Consider the following 22,721-nt stretch of genomic DNA (forward strand, 5'->3'; position numbering starts at 1 on the left):
TCTGCCCCAATGACTATTCTTTATTATGTTCATTATGAATGACTATGAATTGCCACTAATGGTTTCAGTCCCGCCTGAACCAAAGGTTTTGAAACTGCCTGTGAACTGAAAAATTGGTTAGTTGCCCAGCTCTAATGAAAGAGACAGGGTGGGTGAGGAAATATCTTTTACTAGACCAACTTCTGTTGATGAAAGAGACAAGCTTGCAAGCTACATAGAGCTGCTTCTTCGAGCTCTGTGTCGCTTGAAAGCTTGTCTCTTTCACCAACAGAAATTGGTCCAGTAAAAGATACTACCTTACCCACCTGGTCTCTGCAGTATCCTGGGACCAGCACAGGTAAAACTACACTGCAAATAGCTCTAAGGATGACAGTTTTAAAAAATGATTCCCCAAACAGAGCCTCTTTATCCAGGCAGGGAAGAATAGTGGAAAATGTATGAAGTCTGCTAAGAGTGCCTGAAGATGTGCATCAGGTGCCAGGGAAGTATTTAGCTACGGTGATGAGCCCGTAGGACCTGGGAATTGCCAGACTGGATCAGAACAGTGGTTTATCTAGTCTACTGTCATGTCAATGGCAGTGGCCAACACCCAAGGCAAGAAACCCTGTAGTAGGCAGTTACAGAAACCCCTAAAATAAATAGAAGACAGGGAATTAGTCCAGTTTTGGTGCCACTTCAGACTTATCGCTGGAATTTGTGTAGAAAACCATAAAGTTCCATCTGCTCTGACAATTCCAGTTCAGCCGCACTCACTAAAAGCTGTATTAATCTTTTAAAAGAATGAGAGAACATTAATTGCTTTTTGGTGCATTTTTAATGAACTTTCCTATGTAAGTGTTCTGTGGAACATTTTTTTGTTTGCTGTTTTTCTATTTAGATTAAGGATGGGCCATAAAATTCAGACCCACATTTCAAACACCCTAAAATGATCTGGGGTTCAGTAGGGCAGTGTTTTGGGTCTGCCTATAATGAATTTACGGACTGAGATGTGAAATTTGGACACAGGTTTGGAGTTCAAATTCCAACAAAGACTTGTGGGCGTTTCAACCGAGAGATTTGCTTTGGGACCATCCCAAATTTTAATTTGTTTTGTAAGAGTCAAAAACAATCTAATAATTGTGCCAACCAACGTAACCACATGGATGTGTTTTCATGTTTTGGTGTTCCTTTTTAATTCTGCCCTCACCCCTCCACCAGTGATCAAAGCAATACTCATCTCAGAGAAGTGTGTGTCTGAGTTGCCAGAGGTAATGAAAGTGGTTTGCAGTCAGAATTATGTTAATTTAACACCTTCAGTAATGTAGATTATATGAAAGAATTCAGAGTTATACAGGTTTTCTTTTTCAGAAAATCAATTGCAGCGTTCCTCTACGGGTTTCAAATGGGCCACATGCACTCGATACGTAATAGAGGCAATGGAATTCTAAAACCCGACATTCTTTTGCCCACAGCTGACAAAATGATTATCTAAGACATTGCAAATGAAACTCCAGCCTGTATTAATTCTTCATTCTTTTCCTTCTCTCCTAATGTCAGATAAAGGGATTGTTGAACAGTATTTCACTCAGCTTTTCAAAACTGTATCCTTTTTTGGGAACTTTCCTTGATTTTATATTGACAGCTTTATATGATGTACATTTCTAGAACTTTGCTCATCACTTCCCTCTAAATAAATTGTATTGCCTCTAATATAGAGTCTTTTTAGTTTTCTTTCATTTAGATGTGCTAACCATACATTTAGGTTCTGTTACAGATTATTTTGAAAATAAAGTGCTGGGTAATGTTGCTTTTTTGGGTTCTTTTTTTTACATAAAGATTTAGAGAGTTCCTTTTAAGGTGTTTTCAGATTCTTTTTCGTGCACAATATCACCAGACTAATTTAATTATTTTACAGTGCAATATTGCTGCTATTTAACCCATGTTTACAGAAGGCTGTGTCACAAAAGTCTCATCATGCTAATTGATGTGCTTATTAATATCTGGCTGAGAGGTGCGGGTGCATCTACGCTAGGGATGTCTCATTGTCTTGCAAAATTGCTGGCAGTTCCTTCAGTGGAAATGATTCCTTCCCTTCCTGGCCAGTGAGAGGCCAGAGAATGTCTGGGACCACAGCTAGCAGAGATTGAGAACATCTCCTTGAGTGAGGAATCTTGAGGCCCACTTTAATGCATGCATTAATCCTGCCAGTACTGAAGAAACTGTCTCTCCAAGATGATGACCTCACCAGTTACTGCCCAGCAAGTCAAAAACAGTTTATAGACTCGCTTGTTAGCCGCCAGCATCATGGATCCCTTTCATTCATTGCTCAGGCCAGACCTATGCATAGAGGTAAACATTATTCAGTTGAGTGATCTCCACTTGTCCAGCAGTCTGCAGACAGCACCTACTACACCGAGTATCAGCTTTGTCAGATGTAAAGAATGCCATCTCCCAGCTGTCACAATACATAGCTCAGGTTGTTTTCTGCAGGAAGAGGAGTTGCCTGAAGATAAACCCAGGCAAGATGGAGGTGATGTTGGTAGAAAAAGGGAAGTGCTTAAAAGGATTGTCCACTGCTATTGCATGTGTGGCGTACAAATTGTTGCATCAAGTTACAGTCTTGGAATCTTGTTGGATTTAGTGTTGTGACTCAAATGACCCTGGGTACAAAAACCACTAATGTCTTTCTGTCCCCCAGAAGACTGCCCCATTCCATCACGTTCAGACCTGGTCACAGTGATCTATGGATTCATGACCACTGGGCTTGATTAGTGTGAATTAATGCACCCTGAAAAAGTTACACATGATACAAAACTCAACAAATCCTTGCTTAGCAACACTGGTTGCCATGAGCATGTCATCTGAGCGTTTCTTTCTCTGCACAGACTCCCCAGTGAATACAAGGTCTCTGCCCTGACATTCAAAGCCTTTCATGGAATTGGGCCAAATTCCCTGAGAGTTCACCTCTTACTCCATGACCAAGGCTACATTTTATTCACTGCAGCCAATAAGGGAAGATTAATGAGTACTGGAGATGGAACTTTGATAGAAGCTGAACCTCAGTGATGGAATTCCTTTCCAAAGAATGACCGGCATGTTTAAAACCACACTCAATATTCATTTTTTTCCATGTACAATCCTGAAGGTTATTTAAGGTTTTACCCTCCAGAAATAAGCAAGAAAGACTGAGTGTCTTATTACTATTAGTAATCCTGATCATAACAGAGGAAAATACTAAGATACTACTGTATTAAGGTTTTAGAGTAGCAGCCGTGTTAGTCTGTATTCACTGAATGCATCCAATGAAGTGAGCTGTAGCTTATGCTCAAATAAATTTGTTAGTCTCTAAGGTGCCACAAGTACTCCTTTTCCTTTTGCTGTATTAAGGGCCATGTAAGTACCTAGATGGATGGGTAGATTTCACAGAGATGAGTTCCAGTGAGTGATCTGTTACTTCTGTTTGTATCATGTTTTCCACATCCCTTATCATGGTCCCTCTGACCACAGTCACTACTTTTAAATTCTGCTTTAAATAAAATAGGTGCAAAACAGGCTGAGCTGGGGAAATGGCTTGCTTCTGAGGGACCCACATATGGTTTTCTCTAGCTGTTATTGAAAATTAGTCAATTAACACAGTGACACAAAAAAATAAAATAAAATGTGGGACGTCCATGATGACTAGATGACTTCAAAAAGCTTTTCCTGACACCAGCTAAATGCTCTGTGCTTATCATCACCTTGAACACAAATTGACAGTCTTCTTTTAATTAAATGTCAAAATATTACGTGTTTATTTACTTCATCGTGATTCATAATCATTTATTAGTGCTAGGTTGGGGTACCATTACTTATGTGAGTGAACACTTACACAAATAGTCCCCTTGACTTCAATACAGTTAAATTCAATGTGTATAAGATCACAACAGCCTGGCTCTTAAGACATTAACCTGGCAGAAATGTGTTGATTCTGACAAAATTTCCCCTTGAAAGAAAAATTGATTTAAAAAAAAAAGTGTTTCAATTCTGTTTCAACCTTTTGAGGAGGGAATGTTTCACTTTTCCATTTCAAAATGACTTGTCATTTCAATTTGTAATTTTATTTTACATAATAGTCAAAGTCAGAACAAAATGTTTTGATTTTATTGGAACAAAATATTTTATTTTACCTGAAATGAAACATGTTGATTGACCTGAAGTGAATTATTTTTGAAATTTTGTTTCACAGAAAACTTTCAAAATATTTTGTTTGTTCGTTCTATTTTGGAATGGAAATTTTTTTTGAAATGGAGGATTTTCCAGTGAAATGAAAAATCCAGTTCTTGCACATCTGTACACATTGTTCTTGAGAGATAATGAGGTAAATATAACATTTTAGGTAAAAATGGGGTCAAGTCCTGACTGAAGTCGTAACTGGGCCTGGGTAAGGACTTCAAGATTTGGCCCATACTGCCTAGAATGAGTTTTTATGGAAACTCCAGCAGTTGAATTATGAGATTTTTTTGTGTGCATGTAGAGTACTGCAGTGTGCTTATTTCTAGCACTCCAGATGATATTAAAAGTAAATCCTATTAAAATGATTACAGAAAATCTCTTTGGGCTCAAATGCATACTGGAAATTAAGCTATGGAACATCAGCATACATGGTGGTTGTTCACAGTGGGACAAATTAAAACGTACTACACAGTTAGAAAGCAAATATGAAATAAACCTACGATGGACTAAGCACTTGTCTTGTGGGAGATAAGATGAGTGAGGTAATATCTTTTATTAGACTAACTTCAGCTGGTGAGAGAGACAAGCTTTCGAGCCACCCAGATCTCTTTTTGTAGCTTGAAAGCTTGTCTCTCTCTCCAACGTAAAATGGTCCAAATAAAAGACATTACCTCACCCACCTTGTGTCTCTAATATCCTGGGAACAACATGGCTAAAACTGCTTGTCTCATGTGGACACTCATGGAAAATTAATTCAAATTAACTAAAGGTATGAATTTAAATAGATTAGCTAAACTGCATTAAAACTTGGTGTAGACACTCCAATTCAGAATTTAAGTGGTCTTAATTTGGTCAAGTTCAGTGGTTCTCAAACTTTTTTTTCGCAGACCACTTGAAAAGTGCTGAGGGTCCCGGTGGACCACTTAATGATCTTTCCAAATGTTTGTACCATTAGCTAACTATTGTAAAGCGCTTTGGATAAAAGCGCTATATAAAAAAATCTTAATAATAATTAAAGTTTTTTTGTTCTACAAATAAAAGCACACAACTCACATTTTAATAGCAGTAGTCTTAACTTTCTAATGTGATGGATGTGCCCTCTCCACCCACTGGCAGCCAAACTCCGCTCCACCCCCTGAGTGCGCCGCCTCCCTGCTCCTTCGCCTACCTCCCATCCCAGCACTTCCTGCCCGGCCGCCACCAAACAGTGTTTGGCGGAATTCTGGGAGGGAGTGGGAGGAGCAGGAACATGGAATGCCCAGGGGAGGAGGCGGGGAAGAGTTGGGGTCGGGGGGGGGGTTTGGGAAAGGAGTTGGAATAGGGACAGGAAGGGGCAGAGTTAGGGCGGGGCAGGGATGGGACGGGCAGGGCAGGGGCGGAGCCTCATGGAAGGGGTGGAGTGGGGGCGTGGCTGGGGGCAGAGGTGGGTTGAGCACCCACCAGTAGGAGCAGAAGTCGGCACCTATGGGTCTGGGCAGGTAGTCCTTATGCACAGGAAGCTCCTACTGATGTTTTGAAGCCATTGGGAGATTTGCCAAAGTCCAAACACCATTTAATTTTATATAGCCCATTTAAAATGTGCACTGAAGACTGATACTCAGCTTGTGTAAATTGGTGTAGCTCTGATAGAGCTATTTTGACTTACACCTGCTGAGAATCTGGCCCTGTTGATTTATTGTGGAGATGGATCTGCAGTGCAAATTTCAGATCCACATGCTGATCCAAACTTCCCCAAAATTCAAGTGGTATTCAAATCCAGGTACTTGGTGGAGGCCTTTTTCTTCTAACTTGAGTTTTGCCATCACTTCAAGGGGACCAGGGTTCTGTCTTGGTTTACCAAATATTAAAACTCTATTTAAATAACATTTAAGAGCATTTACTGCCCTTGATCTATAAGTCCAACGTCTGTTGATGCCAGTGGAGGTTACTGGCATGCATTGAGGGCAATATCACTTCAGACAGTTTTAGTTCTGTTGATTTTGCAATATGACTCGTTACAGAATCAGGTTTTTCCTCACTGTGAGGAACAAGCATTATTTTGTGGATGAATTTGCCCAGGTTCAAATTTAGCTATGTCTGTCTTGAGGGGGATTAGTGCATGGTCTTTGCTGCCTGAGTTTTGTCTGCGCTCACTCACAGAAGTTCTGGAGGAGTTTGGGAAACTTTGAGTCACAACCTGTGATTAGGAATTCAGTCCCCCCTTGACTGGCTAAAGCCCACAGAGACATTTGCCCATTTTTTGTGGTGATTGTCACTCCCTCCCTTTGTGAGAGCAGAGTGCTAGGGATTCTTATTGAGGCACTGGTGAGGCCTCTGCTCTCTTGAAGCTGATGATCTTGCCAATTATCAGTCTTAGCAAACTCTTCCATTTGTGAGGGGAGGGAGATGTGGAGAAGGTTGTATCAGAGTAGCCAGCTCAGGTAACTAGAATCCTTAGAGTGACAATCTCGTTACAGACCTGGGAATGGGACAGGAACCACACTGGTAGCATTGGTAGATAATGTTCTTGAGCCATGGATGAAGAAAACATGTCCACAATTGATTCTTCTGGATTTATAAGCTATTTTGGGTACCCTTGAGCATGAGATGTTGACTTATCAGTGGTCTCTAACTGGAACAAATGGAGCTGTGTGACTGTGACTCTGCTGATTTTTATATGGATGATTCCAGAGGGTGGTTTGAGGCGACTCTTCTAAGCCAAGTGATCTTGCATATGGTGTATAGCAGGGTTCTGTCTTCTCTCACAACATATGTATGTAGCATCTGGAGGGGAAGTAAGAAGGCATGGGCTGCAGTGCATCCAGTATGCTGTGGGCACTCAACTCTGTTTTGTCTGATCCTGCTAGTGTGGCAGAACGAATGACTCCATATCTATGTGAGACTGGAGAAGGGTGCCGAAGGAGCTGTTCTAGGTTCACTTTCAATAAAATCAAGGTGGTTGTGATAGACTAGGAGATGTAAGAAGTATATCGGTGCCCTGAATGAAGGAGTCTGACCACTCATTGGGAATCAGCTTAATAGGTGAGGCGCCTCATTAGATCTGAGGCTGCTATTAGAGGAGTATAGAATCAAAGAATATCAGGGTTGGAAGGGACCTCAGGAGGTCATCTAGTCCAACCCCCTGCTCAAAGCAGGACCGATCCCCAACTAAATCATCCCAGCCAGGGCTTTGTCAAGCCTGACCTTAAAAACCTCTAAGGAAGGAGATTCTACCACCTCCCTAGGTAATGCATTCCAGTGTTTCACCACCCTCTTAGTGAAAAAGTTTTTCCTAATATCCAATCTAAACCTCCCGCACTCAATCTGCTCGCTATGCCCCTACTTATACATCCCAAAATGCCATTGGCCTTCTTGGCAACAAGGGCACACTGCTGACTCATATCCAGCTTCTCATCCACTGTCACCCCTAGGTCCTTTTCTGCAGAACTGCTGCCTAGCCATTCGGCCCCTAGTCTGTAGCGGTGCATTGGATTCTTCCGTCCTAAGAGCAGGACCCTGCACTTATCCTTATTGAACCTCATCAGATTTCTTTTGGCCCAATCCTCCAATTTGTCTCGGTCCTTCTGTATCCTATCCCTCCCCTCCAGCGTATCTACCACTCCTCCCAGTTTAGTATCATCCGCAAATTTGCTGAGAGTGCAATCTACACCATCCTCTAGATCATTTATGAAGATATTGAACAAAACCGGCCCCAGGACCGACCCTTGGGGCACTCCGCTTGATACCGGCTGCCAACTAGACACGGAGGCATTGATCACTACCCGTTGAGCCCGACGATCTAGCCAACTTTCTATCCACCTTATAATCCATTCATCCAGCCCATACTTCTTTAACTTGCTGGCAATAATACTGTGGGAGACGATGTCAAAAGCTTTGCTAAAGTCAAGGAATAACACGTCCACTGCTTTCCCCTCGTCCACACAGCCAGTTATCTCATCGTAGAAGGCAATTAGATTAGTCAGGCATGACTTGCCCTTGGTGTATCCATGCTGATTGTTCCTGATCACTTTCCTCTCCTCTAAGTGCTTCAGAATTGATTCCTTTAGGACCTGCTCCATGATTTTTCCAGGGACTGAGGTGAGGCTGACTGGCCTGTAGTTCCCTGGTAGTATGCAGCAGCTGATGCCAGCAAGGTGTTGTCCAATATGGGCCTGATCCGGAACTTACTGAGGAAGTCAGTGTGAGTCCTATCATTAACTTCAGTGGGATTTGGATGAAGCCCTGTTTTGTTTGGGAAAGCAAGTACTACATGGGTCTCACCAGCATCATCCATGCCTAGCCTAGACAGCAGGTTGAGAACACTCAGAATCTGAAATAGATGGGGTGGGATTCAAGTACATCTGCATGGTTTCAATTATGAGCCATCCACACGAACAGGTGAGTTTGTAAATGAAAAATCTTTTTTAAATGTAAAAAGAAAAGGAGGACTTGTGGCACCTTAGAGACTAACCAATTTATTAGAGCTCTAATAAATTGGTTAGTCTCTAAGGTGCCACAAGTCCTCCTTTTCTTTTTGCGAATACAGACTAACACGGCTGTTACTCTGAAACCTGTCATTTTTAAATGTAGCATCACACCATGTTTATTATCTGAATATGCGTTCCTAAGATTTGCATTAGCACAGTTTTGTTGCAATTAACATGAATTAATTCACTATGTGGAGGTTGGGGTTGTTCCTTTCATTTCACAAGTACAATTTGCACATATTAAATAATATAAATGCAGGAGAGGTCTGAAAAACTCAAAATTAATTTTAAATCATGAAATGAAGCAAAAGTACATTTGGTCCATTTAAATAGCATTAATGGTCAGACCTAACAGACTAAAGCCAAGAATTGTCCGAATGACAACTGTTATACCTACAGATGGTCAAAAAGTGTGTTGTGCCCCCCAGCCTCCCATGGAAAATTTCAACAACAACAAATTTTTTTATGTTATTAGCAAAAAATGCAAATCCAAAGTATTTTAGTCTAAAATAAAAATATTTCAACTCTGAAATGCCACCCTACTTCAGGGAGCTTTAGTGCAGGATCACATGCTCCTATTTTTGTGTAAAGGCTGGGCTCCCTGGCTGATGTACCATGATCTTCTATCTGAGTGCAGAGAGATGGTACATCAGGCCAGGGAGTCCAGCTTTGTTTTTTTTAAGTCTGACCATTAATGTTGTTTAAATGGACTAAATGTACTTTTGCTTCATTTCATGGCAGTCCCAGGGCCATGGTGCATCATCATCACAAAAGATGAAGTCTGGCTCATGAGCCCTGCCAGTAGAAAAATAAGGACACGAAGTACCCAAACTACAACTCCCATGATGCACTGCAGTGGCATTTCAGAATCAAAATATTTTGTTTTTTAACTGAAATATTTTGCTTTCCATTCAAAACCTGAAATTTTTCTGGTTTCCAGGTACTCAGTTTTTCAATGAAAATAACATTTTCCATGGAAAGCAGACACTTTTCACAAAAAAAGTTTTGTTTAATCTAAAACTCAATTTTACCTCAACAATGGTTTTGATGTGAAATTTTGCACCAGCCCTAGTTACAGCTGTCCTCACCACATGTATCATTTTACCTTTTCTTCACGCTAGTGCAAGTCTAACTGTAGTTATACGGAAAATTACTAAAAATATTCACAGCACCTTATTACTAAGAAGAACTGCTCCTTATCTGCCTTTTGAGACATAACTTCCTACTCCATTGACAACAAGTATTTAATAATACAGAGCAAGTTATGTTCAACTTTACATTGTGCATCATCAACACAACTGCCAGGTGAAATCTGCTTCCCAAATTTTAATTGTCGATAATATGTGAAGCAGAAATAATTAAACTTGATTTCTCATATAGGTTGCGGTCAGAGTTGTGACAGTTGCTAAAAAAAATGCTCTAACTTGTAATTTACACAAATATGGTAGGGAGGCACTAGATGAAAAATATGTAAAGAACCCCAAGAAGTAATTTCTGATTGATTACATTTCTAACCTCAGCCATAATGTCATTCTTACATTTGAATTTTCTCATTTTTGGCAGATTCATGTCAGATCTTGAGGGCTATATTTTATTGATCTAATTTATTTATTGTCATTTATAATATTGAAAAAGATCCCATCCAGCACTTTGAGCTCACTAATGATAACTTTAACTTCTCAATAGGTAAAATATCATTAATGACAATTACTAATAACAGCCTGCCCAATAATACCACCCTAATTACAGAAAAATAAATTAAATACCTCCAACTTCATACTACACCAACAATTACCCAAACACTAAATGTTTCAGAGATACTATAGTGAGTGATCTTGGCATAGGATAAGAAATAATACTTTGAATTCCATTCCGAAATACACAGGTAGCCTGTGCAGATCACAGAGCAGCGGTGGTTCATGGTCACTTTACGCGCTTGAATCACACCCAATACGTGGATCAAATCCCACTCACCATGTAGATCAAACAGTAAGAGCATAATCAACATTCAAGAATGATCTAAGCTCATGAGATCTAGGTACATTCGGTCTGCTGTGGCTACAGGCTAATGGAATGAGCATCAAAATTGTATATGAACTAATTAAATAATTTTTTTTAGCCCATCAGTTTGACCGTGTCACCCCTATCTATGCATGCCTGCACTGTCTCCCCCTTCTCTATTGCATCAAACACAAGCTCTTTGTCTTCACTTTCAGGGTCCTTTATGGCCTATCCCCACCCGACCTATCATCTCTCACTCACTATCGAGATGTTGACTCCCGCCTCCAGCTGACTATGGCGCCAGCTCCCATCGCCCTCTTTTTTTTCTTCAAATGATCATCTTCGTACTTTTTCCAGGGCTGCCTTCCATCCTTAGAAGATGCTCCCCATAGACCGCCACAAAGCTACTCAGTATCCTCCTACAAAGTCCTCCTATAAAATGCATCAAAAAACTTAACAGTGCTTTGACTGCAGGTGTGCTGAGTCCACTGTCTACCATGCTGACCTGATATCATCTCATTGGTTCCTTGTACTTCACCATCTGTCTGCATCCATTTGCTTTTTCTTGCCTTACACGCATAAAAGATTGTAAACTTTTTGGGGCATGGACTGTCTTTTTGTTCTGTGTCCCTAACACAAGGGGGTCTTGGTCCACAACTAGCGCTCCTGGGCACTATGTTAATACAAATAAATAATAATAGTAATAATAATTTGCCCAGTCATGCTCTTTCAGGACCTGAAATTTGGAGACAGATTTTTAGGTACAGTAGATGCTGCCCATTAAAGGGTGTGGGTTGAGATGTAGACACTTATGCTTAGAAGAAAGATGGATGCATATTACAAAAGTCTTACTGAATCTATTCCTTAAGTAACAGTGGTTCCATTCTGCCCTTGGATATTCAGCAAATTTTTCAACCCACTAAGAGGTAGGAGAGAGTAACTTGGTATCAGGGTTGCAATGCACCATGCAAGGACTCGCACCATCAAACGGTGCTTTAGTCTCCCTATGGGCTGGTCTACTCTGAAAACTTACATGGGCATAGCTATAGGGGTGTGACAAATCTATACCCCTGAAAGATGTAGCTATGCCTACCTTAGTCCCGTGTTGATAGTACTAGGTGGATGGAAGAATTCTTCCATTGAGCTAGCTATTGCCTCTTGGGGAGGTGAATTAACTACAGAGGTGAGAAAACCCCCTCCTGTTGCTGTAGTGAGTGTCCACGCTGAAGCACTGCAGTAATGTAGCTGTGCCAGTGGAGCATTTTAAGTGTAGCTGTACCCTATGTTCGGGGGATTTTTGCCTTTACCTTTTACAGTATCTTTAAAACAATGTACATATCAGGAGTAGTAGAATCCTGTACTTTCAACTGTTGCTGCACTGGGTCTCGTCACAGGGAGTATAGCTCAGTGGTAGAGCATTTGACGGCAGATCAAGAGGTCCCTGGTTCAAATCCAGGTGCTCCCTGGGCAGTTGTTTGGCAGAGGGATAACTCAGTGGTTTGAGCATTAGCCTGCTAAACCCAGGGTTGTGAGTTCAGTCCTTGAGGGGGCCATTCTGTTTGGGGGGGAGGCATAGCTCAGTGGTTTGAGCATTGGCCTGCTAAACTCAGGGTTGGGAATTCAATCCTTGAGGGGGCCATTTAGGGATCTGCAGCAAAAATTGGGGATTGGTCCTGCTTTGAGCAGGGGGTGGGACGAGATGACCTCCTAAGGTCCCTTCAACCTTGAGGTTCTATGATTCTTGCTTCTTTGCCCCAGTGCCACCAAATGAGGCATGGTTTGGCCAAAACAAGCAAGTCTAATGCCCAGGAGATTAAAATCAGCATATGAACACAAGCATCTCAGGTTTACACAGGACAGGAGGACTCATGGAGGACTACTGATATGCTTCAGCCAAACACAAGTTGTGTTTTAGTCAAAAACAAGTAATTGGGTTCAATGCAGGAGTAACTGGGTGAAATGATGCATCCAATGAAGTGAGCTGTAGCTCACGAAAGCTTATGCTCAAATAGATTGGTTAGTCTCTAAGGTGCCACAAGTTACTCCTTTTCTTTTTGCGAATACAGACTAACACGGCTGTTACTCTGAAACCTGGGTGAAATGAATGGCCTGTGATATACCACAAGTCAGGCTAGATGATCTAATGGTCCCATCTGGCCTTAAACTCTAGGGATCTATATGGCTTTCCTTTCAATGCCAGTGGGCACCAGAGTGAAACCGATGAAGACATTCATGATGGCTACATTTGTGAACGGACTCCCCTGGGATTAGAGCTAGCTGTGTGAAGCCACTATGGATAAACTCATAGTGCCTCATAGAGCAAGGTTCATTAACAAGTGTGTAGCATTAACTGTAATGACAACTTTCACGTGGCCCAGTGTTAAAGCCATCCGCTCTGAGCCTTTATCCAACGAGGAGGTGGTTTTATTTATAAAAGTACGTCTCTTAGGTCCATTAGTCTGATCAAATCTGGCTGAACAAATTGTCAGGTTTTTTTTAAAATGTGTTTGTGGCTCAAGATGCAGCACGGGGAAGATACTGTATGTGACTTTTTCCGCGTGCACAAGGATTTGGGGGAAACCAGATGATCTGTTAAGGTTGCTATGGCAACCAGATTTACACAGAGGAGCTGCCATGTCAATGACTTCATTAGGAATAATGCGACTTGTCAAATAAAATAAACAAAAGCTGCTTAAAACGCTGTGTCAGTGGAGGGGAAGTTAAGTTTCTGAACAAAAGGAATAATAACCAATGTATTTGGAAGGCTTTAGAAAGATGATGGTAAAGTCAGAGGAGGTATGGCAGAGAATTTAAACAATTTGCAGAAAAATTGATAGGAATTCATGAGGAGAAAGACATTAATTCTAACTGGTTGAAATTATTTTAATTGAAAAGTGGGATTTTTTTGAAAAAAATATTTGATGGGGAGAAATTCCAAATGAAACATTTAAAAACAAGATATTCTTATCTGAATTTTTTTTTCAAAATTGTTGGAAAATTCTCTGAATTTTTTTTTACTGTTTTCACCCTTCCCCCACACATACTGGAAAAGATGTTGGGGAGAAGGGGAAAACAATTTCCCTTATTTACTTTTTTCTACTGGAAAAGTATTTTTAAGTTTTGAAAACTGAAAGAAACTGTTACTTTGATAAACTTTTACTCCCCTCCCCCTGAGGCTTTCCAGTTGAAAAAGAGAGACAACAGAAAAGAGAACATGAGTTTTTCCCACTTTTTCTAATTTTTTAAAACATTTTTTCCACTACAATATTGTGGGTTTTTTTCCTTTATGCTAGAGAGAGAGCTTTTCTTAGTTTTACTTCTTTCACACTTTTCCATTGGGATAAAAAAGACAGAAAAAGTAATAAAATAAAGTGTGGGACTGGGGAAACTGAAAATTTGAAACAATTTTTCACAATGAAATTTTTTTTTTAACTTTTTCATTGAAAAACAGGAGAGAAAGTGAAATTTGTTGAATTAAATGGAAACTGTTAATTTTCTTTTGAAAATGTTTTTCAAAAAAACCCACAAAATTTTGTCCAGCTCTAGTTTTGCTCTGGTAACTATTTCCTCTCCTTTTTGATTAATAATAATATCTAGCATGTTATATGCAGTGTCCCAGTTCCAGGAAACTTACTATAGATTCACTGTGAAAGAAAGCAAATGGTTTTCCATAGGCCATCTGTTACTGACAATGAGGAGACTGGTAGTGTATGTGCGTTACTTTGAAGTGAGAAGTTACATATTCCTTAAAGGCCTGTTTCAAAATTCAGTGACATCAGGGAATCTTCCCATAGACTTTGGTGGACTTTGGATCAGGCTCCATGTGGAAAATGCTTTCAGTATTATTGAGAACCAGGATAACCTCACTAGCCAATTTTGTTTAAAGTGGTTTGATGTGGGTTATGTAAATGTACACAGATATTATACACAAACACATACTTACATGAATAAATAATAGCATTGGATGATAAATATTTTAGGGAGGTCGTTTGGTATCTATCAGATGGAACAGAGAAGATGAATACACTCTGCTCCAGTGAGAATGAGACCCATAGTCCTCATAAGATTAAAGAAAATACGCAAACATTAGATTAAACAAACTGTAGGGAGTGAAATTCTCTTGGGAAATATAATCAGTTCTGTAAAACCAAACTTAAAGTGTACAGAACACCACTCTGCAAAATCAATCAGAGTTAATAGGTTAGTCTAAAACTCATCTAATATGCAGCTAATAACAGAAAAGCCCTGAGAACAGCCAGGGTTCTGAAGACTTGTTAACAAGTATATTGTTGTCCTTTGCTTCACAGTGACTTTGAGGCTCCATTCTGCAGGGCTAGATCTTGTGAACATTTCTTATTCATGGGAGAATCCAGTGTGACTATTTGCATTAGTGAGAACTACATACACGAGTAAGATTTATAGGATTGAACCATTGATGTTTAGATGCACAAATCACATAAAATGTAATCCAGATCCCAACTGCATACACACTAATTTAAAATGTAATTCCCTCACGACAAGGGAAATTAATGGAACCCCGGCCAGCTTCTAATGCCTCATCACATCTGAGAGTTATCTAAGATTCACATAAAGGCAAATATGCAGGTAGAGGGGAAACAATAATTAAATAGCTATAACTTGGCTTTATACATTTAAACACAGATAATTTAAATTATTCTAGTGTAATATGTAAAATTATTCTAGTGCATATATGTGTAATCATATTGTGACTTGAACAAAGACAATAGTGATTTAGCATCTTTCTTGGATGGCAGGTGCAATGGGACTACGATATAATTCCAAGTCTGGAAGATTAAGCATGTCCTTTAACAGAGAAACTTTGACAGTTATTGCTAAATTCTAGTGAGATCCCATACTTAAATATTAAAACCTGTTGGACCAAATCCTGAAGTCTTTATAATGGCATATATCTCATTGACTCCAAAAAGCTTTTAGGATTTGGCTTATTTATGTGTGGTTAAAATCCCCCAAAACCCAGTTTCGTCCATGTTTGCCTTGCTCTAAGAAAAATATGGTCCTCCCTATGGGAGATATATTGTTTGAACATAGGGTGTTAGTCAGTGGGACTTAAAATTCACTGAAGGGCTTTGACATTGGAACAAACATGGAAAAAGTTAACTTTGAGCAAGGAAAACCTCACACCACCTCAGATGTTCTTCGTTTGCTAATTTATAGTTGTATTTGGATGAGATGTTTCCCCCTCAATACACAAGTTCTCCTTCTGGTTAATCCTGAAGTCAGAGTCCTCTAGTTGAGACATCACAGTCTTGCCGTGGAAGCAGTTGTGATGTCCATAATTCAGTACACTGGGCAAATTCATCCTGGCATCTTGACTTTGACTTTGTCCCAATGAGCATAACTTCCCTACAGGATCAAGTGGGAGGAGTGAGTCACTTTTAAGGAAGCAAACCATTTTCACATGCCAACAGCAGCAAAAAAGGTAAAAAAAAAATATTATGTAAAAACCAGAGGAAGATAAAAATATGTGTTTGTAGGTGTGACTTTTTTTCCTCAGTGTCAAAGCCTGTCTTTACGACACTCAGACAGTAAAGCGTCCAACTGAAAGTGCATAAAGTTGGACAGTTTTCAATTTCTTTTTAAGCAGATGCAGCCTATTTCACAGAGATGTATGATAGCACTTTGTAATCCATAACTTCCAATCTTCCATCAGACCAACACCTTGAGCCAGATTCTGGTGTAAACCAGAAGTAGCTCTGCTGATGTCAATATAATTAAACCAGTGTAAATAAGATCAAAATAAAGCTCCTTATGTTCCCACAGTATTTCATTCGGATTACTCACATGGCTAAAATTGTACATGGATCAAAGTGTTTTCAATATTGTGGCCTTAAGATAGAACACTCTCATGATGAGGAAAATTAATAGAACGAAACTCAAAATATGAGGAAGAAAATGCACCAGTAAAAGGGACAGGGATAAACCAATCCACAAACCATGGAACATCCAGGAATTTCTAAATTGTCCATGTTTTCTTGGATGCTCCCTGATTCAAGGATTGGGGCTGTTCTGTGATAGAGACCGACACTGGATTCAGCAGGGGATTAGCTCAATTGCCACTGCTCTGCAAAGGAAACCATGTGGCCTAATAAGGGGGAACTCATGCTAGGTGACCAGGAGCTTTGTGGTCGACTGGCCAGCAGGGAGAGACGTCTCTGCCAGGCTTGTGGAAACGTTGCCGCTAAGGGAGAGGGAGCAAAGGTGGAGAGGGGGCAAATTGGGGCACAGTGCAGATACCAGGAAGAGAAATAAGTAAGCAAAGAGAGAGCGCGGAATTGCAAACGGAAGGAAAGAGATTAGAAGGGGTTCACCAGAAATAAGCAGGGACTTAAAGAACAGTTGAGGAGCGATATAACGAAAACATTTAAACCAGAGGGAAAAGACAACAAGAACACCACCCCCAGCAGGAAGCAGGTGTAGTTTTGATGTTATGTTATTTTGGGCCAAACTGTGGGGCATCAGTCTGCCACTGTGCCAGCTGTGCACATCATGGGTAGCAGGGCAGGAGGGGACACAGGATCCACACAGCTGCTACATTGCCTCCCCAAACAGGCGGGTGGTGCAGGGTGGCCAGAGCAGCACCCCTGGCCGTCCATCAGGGAGCGTGCGTTGGGCTGGGGCCTGCACTTGCATAGCAAACTCTGTCCCTGGAGCAGCAGGAGGCCCGGGAAGATGATTATGTTTTAGGCTGCTCCAGAGTCAACACAGCAAACGTGCTGCCCCTAACGCAGGGCTTGTGGCAAAGCCACAAGAGGCCTCTATTATTCCAGTTATTCTGTCTGCTGAAATGAAGCACCATTTTACACACACTGAAAACGTGGCCTCACTTATTTTGGAGAGAATTTTCCCTCCATGTCGGCTGGTGAGCATTCTGTGAAGTGTGGAGAGGGAGAAGGGCAAGTTGCCCATTAATTGCCTCCTGCTCGGCCTCTGGGCACACAGGTTTGCATAATTCAAATGCAGCTTTTTGTGTGTGTTGTCCAGCTATTTTCACTCCATGGCGCAATGCACTTTGAGTGCCTATAAATATCTGTTCATAAATTTAAAATCTTCCTCCCTGCAACAGCTTCACGGGGCATGACATGTTTTTCACCTGAGTTTTCCAAGGGACAGCTGCTGTATATTCAGTCTGTCAGGCAATCAAAGAGGTATTCAATTACAAACGTATAGTCATTAAATATGAAATACAGGGGTCAGAACGAAATGAGGCAGCCACGTTTTGATCAAACAGCAGCTTTGCAATACCGTATTATTCATAATGCTATTTTGATCCCCAGGACACTCACTAGAATGATATTTAACAATAGCGGCATGAGTTGGTCATGTTACTTTGTGCTACTAACAGACATGCCAAACCAGTCCAGTTGCTTACCCTTTCATCTTTTTTCTTTTTCTTTTCTGCCTGCCTGCCTACCTACTGTGAAGTCCTGTCTCTGAGAAAAGTGAGACCAATTCTGATCAGTTACCATGCTGTAAATCTGATTGTGTTACTTGGTATCACTTCAGATTTTCAGTGGGGTAGTTAGAAATTCGGTTCCATGGGTCAAACCTTATCTCATGTAAATGTACACAGCTCCATTGCCTTCAATGGAGCTGCACCCAGCTGAGGATCTGGTCCAGTATGTCTAAATAATGAGGCAATTGGGGTGATTAACTGATGGCCTCTGACTCGAGGTCCCAGGGTAAGTGAACAGTGGGTCTGATTCTGCTTTCACACTAATGTAATTCCATTCTTTTCAGTGAAATCGCTGCTAACTTACAGTGGAATCAGTTGCAGGGTCTCTTTTCTGGAATACTGAACAGGAAGAGTGACAGGTAATCAGATGGAAGAACAGTGCAGGTCAGAGGTTGGGAGTGAGATGGGGTTTAGCGGGATCTTTCCTTTGAGAAGAGACGAATGAAGATGTGTGTGGCCTCAGGACATCAGGGTTTGAGTGGAACAAAGTGGGGTAACCTGCTTTGTTACAGTAGAGGGAGCAATTTTTGGTTTGGCTGAAAATAGTTTTATATGCATCCCTTGTAGTATCAAATTTTTACATCTATTTAATATAGGTTTTTATGGTGTGCATAGAAAATGCACAAATACATTTGTGGTCCTGCCCTCTTGAGGTTAGTTTTTAAATAGAACATCAGTTGTCATTAGCAAATTGACTATGGAATGCCAAATAAATACCAGAGGAGGCTTAAAGGTCTTGGCATAATATATGCATTCCTGAGTACCTTAAAATCTTATAAAATGTAGAAGATTGTATTGGGTATTGTTTAATTTTATAGCAGATGAACCCTGGCCAGTATCTACCACTGTGGTCAGATATAAATAATTCTCATTTACACTAAAATCCCTTTGCATTGCTCTGGCTGGCATAAGTATACTAAAAGGTCTCTTTACACTGCAAGATCCATGTAACAGGGTCTTAGTATAAATGAAAACCAGGCCCGGTTATATCTTGGGATTTTGTCATGGGATGGGTGAATAATGTATTAAGATACAAAATAGTATTTTACAATAGTGAGTGCTGAAATAAGAAACTGATTTGATCTTTTTGTGGAAAAATTCTAAGAACTCCTTTTCCTGCACTGAACGCTACATGCAGTTTTGCTTACTGAAGAGATGGAAAATGTGCTCATTTTTTGCATCCATTACCGTATGTGGTTATCGATCATTTTATAAGATAACGATGGGCAAAGCTTCAGAGAAGCTGTCAAGCCAAATGACATTTCAACATCTATCATACTTAGATCAATAACAGGATGAAGGAAAGATTCTACGGTGTTATAATCACAGCTGGGTACAATTAATTCAGTTTTACAATCTGAGAAAATTGCAGTGGTAAAAACATTTGAAAAAACTGGTCTTACCGTCCTTTTTATATGGATATTCTGGTAGGAGAGGTTAATGTAATTGATTCAAAGACTATAAATCTGAAAGGGAGCGTTGTGATCATCCAGCCCATTGGTTCTCAGCCCACAGCTCCTGGGCAGTTTGCGGCCCAATCAGCACATAGTTGCGGCCCATGTGGCATCCTCAGGGCTATACAGGTGGTATTGGATGTGGCCCACAATGGTAAATAGGTTGAGAACCACTGAGTCTGACCTCCTGTATTACACAGGCCATAGGATTTCCCTGATCTCTAAAGCCAGGTCCAAACTCTTGTATAGTTTGCAATATTTATTTTCTCCCCATATTTTTCCTTTTCTGCATCTGTTATAGCAAGTGCCTGGTAATTAATAGCTAACGCATGACACCACTCTGAAAAATAGTATTTTCTTATTAGGTGCATTTGAAAATCCCACTGAGCACCCATCTGTATCTTTAGATGCCTAAATACCTTTAAAAGTCTGGCCCTTTGTAAAAATATCCCCCGTCTTCTCAAGAGACGTCCTCATTGTGTGTATTCAAAATCACGTCTTTACTTTACTTTAGTGACAAATCTAAAGTTTCCCACAGAGTGAACAAAATGAAGATGGCATAAGCAGCAGGTTCTATTCCAGTTTGTACATCAAAAGAACTATTGGCTAAATTCCAGTCATGCCTGTGGACCGCCACTGAAAGCAGTGGAATTGCACAGGTGTCACTCTGGGTCTAATTTGCCCTGTAGAACCTGTCTACCCCTATTCAGCAGTGCACTTAAGCATTAACTTTAATGGGACTTATGGATGTGATTTAAGTTAATCACGTGCTTACGTGCTTTGCTGAAGCGAAGCCCCGGTGCTGCTGAGTGAGATAGAAAGAATTTAACTCCCCTCTCAGAGCACAGGTTGAATTTGCAGGGCTGGCAGTTAGAGAAAAACCTATTTTTAACTTGTAAATGGAGACCAGTGAGATACAATAAACCTGAAACTCCATTAAACTATGTTTGCAGTTACTTTACAAAGCTGATCTATTCTTTAATGCATTTTGATATTAACTCCAAAACCAAACTGGGAGCATTTTAATATTAACTTTATTAAGCACATTAATCTTATTTCCCTCTAAAAACACCCAGATAATTAAGTGCAAAAACTGCTTGTGTAGAATTCAGGCTGAATAATTCAAATAGAAAAATTAGGAACAGAAAAATAAAAGCAATATTATTGTGACTGCATTGCATATCACAGGTATTTTGTGGCACATATTTTACAAATGAAACAGTGTTATATATGTTTTTTCTTATGTCCCGGGGCATACATGCCCTATGTTGTATGAAGATTACTGTAGTCAATTGTCTGACTGTCACAAAATCTGTTCTTATCTTATTAACTGTATTTTGATACAAAATTGGACAATTAATTTAAGAAGGAAAGACAGAATAAGCAGGTTTAGATGATACACTAGAAAGAATGGCAAATTGAAAAACTGAAAACAAAATTAGCTGATAGAAACAGATTAACTCCATTTAATATAAACAATCTTGTTTTTTAGCATGGATAGAAAATGAGAGTCTTAAAACTGGGAGCTGGAAATACTGTTCTGTACATTCAAATCCAGGTCTGGTAGTTTAAAGGTGTGTTTACAAATTTCCCATTGTATTTTAAGAGGCACAAAGATCAGGTGGTGTTTGTCAGTATGAGAGTGATATTTAGGTATTTTGGCTAAAGTGACTGCCTGCTATCCAGCGTTCATCTTATTTTGACAGGAACTCTGTGTCCATGTAGAAAATTTGCCAAGGAAAAATTATAATAAAAAGAAATAATAATCAGCCCAAACCCCGTAACAAGCTGTTAGCCTGTCTCACACTGATACTGACCGCTGCCAAATTTACTCACAGAGCCCCTTTATGTCAACAATCACTCTTGACCCACTGTCAGTTTCCACGTTTCCATACAATAGCGTGGTAGATCCTTTGTGTCTTGTGCTTATTACAGATGACATTTCTGACACAGTGAGGCATACAGTGGAAGAAACATGGCATGATTTTAATCCACAGACGTCAGCATTGGCCAGTAACAATGCTGAAGACAGCATATTGTGGAGAAGTAGGTTCTCCAGTCTTTGATGGGGAAAGGAAAGAGACAGGTTTACGGAATGAGTAGTGGAGATTGTTTGACAGGTGCAATTTAGACTTTTGCATAAAAAAAGGAGGAGGGAGAAAGGGGGATTAAAAAGAACCAGTATCAAGAATGATAATCAAAATGGAGAAAATGACAAATGAGAGAGGGAGCAAAGTACTACGGGTGCATTGTTGGCTGACATTCACGGTGAACATTATCTCTGATGAACTCTGGCTATCCTCCGAATCTCTTCATTCTTTCTCCACTACGTCCAATTTCTTTAGCAAGACAGTTGTACTTTAATTAGCATTCACCACTGCATGGAATGTTATGCAGCATGTCAAGTGACGAGAGTTGGTAGAAAAGTCATGGATTTCTGGATAGGCATAGAGTTTTTGCATAGAATATTTCTCGGTTCTTTATTTTACTAATTAACGCATTTATTATTGCATTTATCAAATGTGCCCTATCCACATTGTGTCAGGATGAATGAATATAACATACACATACTTGCCTTTAACAAAGACCAATAATAACCCCATCCCCCTCCCAAACACACTAGCTAGCAATCTGAATCACTTTTGGGTACATGTATAGTGCAAGAGCATCTTAGTTTGAAACAAAATGACAGGGTCTTAAATTTATTATCTCATTGCTCTTATTAAAAATGGCCCAACTATCACCATTTAAAAATTAGCTAATGTGCAAGTGTGGCAGAATGTTTCCACATATTTTTGAGGATTTATGCATAAAGGCTGCTGAATGCCTTATTGTGCTTAGACTTGTCAGGCTCCAAAGCAGCTGTTCCAATCTGTTGTGCAAAGAATATGCTTTATAAAAAAAACATATATATAAATATCATCAATTTACTACAGGCATTCTTCATTACACAATAGGCCCAGATCCTACAGTGCCTTTTAGACAAAGATCCTGTTGACGCCAATGGGAGTCTTGCCTATGTAATTGTTACCCTTATTTAACGTTTATTTTACAGTAGTGTCTAGAGCAGTGGTTCTTCTTCAAGAGATGTCCCTGGGGGTCTCCACTCCAGGT

The 22,721-nt window shown here is 40.1% G+C and overlaps 1 protein-coding gene and 1 non-coding gene across 2 annotated transcripts in view; both read left to right on the plus strand.

Moving 5' to 3' along the window:
- Positions 1-22,721, plus strand: part of KCNH5 (potassium voltage-gated channel subfamily H member 5) — a 230,623-nt gene that overhangs the window by 111,822 nt on the left and 96,080 nt on the right. The gene's annotated exons all lie outside the window — the stretch shown is intronic.
- On the plus strand, positions 12,052-12,123 carry TRNAC-GCA (transfer RNA cysteine (anticodon GCA)). Its single transcript has one exon. It is a non-coding gene; the product is annotated as a tRNA-Cys (tRNA).

Source organism: Lepidochelys kempii, chromosome 6, assembly GCF_965140265.1.
Source record: "Lepidochelys kempii isolate rLepKem1 chromosome 6, rLepKem1.hap2, whole genome shotgun sequence".
NCBI lineage: Eukaryota > Metazoa > Chordata > Testudines > Cheloniidae > Lepidochelys > Lepidochelys kempii.